The following is a 942-nucleotide window of genomic DNA, read 5'->3' on the forward strand; positions in this document are numbered from 1 at the left end:
CTATACAGCAGCTTCCCACCAGCTATCTATTTTACACATGGTAGTGTATATATGTCAACGCTACTCTCTCAGTTGACTATAGGGCTTTTTAAAAGTCGCTTAAAACATAGAAATGTTTCACAAAGGGTCTTAAAATGTAAAAGAAGAAAGAAATACCTTAAGTGTTACCATGAACATTTTAAAATACACTTTTTATCTTGGAATAATTTTAGATTTGCAGAAAAGTTGCTAACACAGAACAGAGTACACATATACCCCTTCCAGCTTCCCCCATGATTAACATCTTACATTACCATTGTACATTTGTCAAAACTAAGAAACTGACATTGGAACATTAGTAATCAAACTAGAGACTATATTTGGATTTCACCAGGTTTTCCATTAATGTTCTCTTTCTGTTTCAGGAGCCCATAGAGTGTACCACATTGTATTTAGTTGTGATGTCTCCCCAGTCTCCTCTTGTCTGTGACAGTTTCTCAGTCTTTCATTGTTTTTCTGGAGCTTAACTGTCTTGAGAAATACTAGCCAGACATCCTGTAGAGTGTTCCCCAATCTGGGTTTTTCTGATGTTTTTGTCATGTTTTGACTGGGGTTATATTATGAATATTTTAAAGTGAAAGGAAAAAGAAAAAGAATCCAAAAAAAGTTATAAAGAAAACAGTCCTAGCACTTTTTTTTTACATGAATCTCATGTAAAAAATGTCATTAGTTCAACAAAAATTTATTAAGCACCTACTATGTGCCAGGCACCGTTCTAGGCACAGAAGATACATTTAGGAAACTAGTCTAGAGTGAATGGTCATGAAAGGCCTCTTTGAGAAACAGACATTTTTTTTTTTTTTTTTTTTTTTGTGGTATGCGGGCCTCCCCCTGCCGTGGCCTCTCCCGTTGCGGAGCACAGGCTCCGGACGTGCAGGCCCAGCGGCCATGGCCCACGGGCCC

Source organism: Physeter macrocephalus, chromosome 16 (genome assembly GCF_002837175.3).
Source record: "Physeter macrocephalus isolate SW-GA chromosome 16, ASM283717v5, whole genome shotgun sequence".
Lineage (NCBI taxonomy): Eukaryota > Metazoa > Chordata > Mammalia > Artiodactyla > Physeteridae > Physeter > Physeter macrocephalus.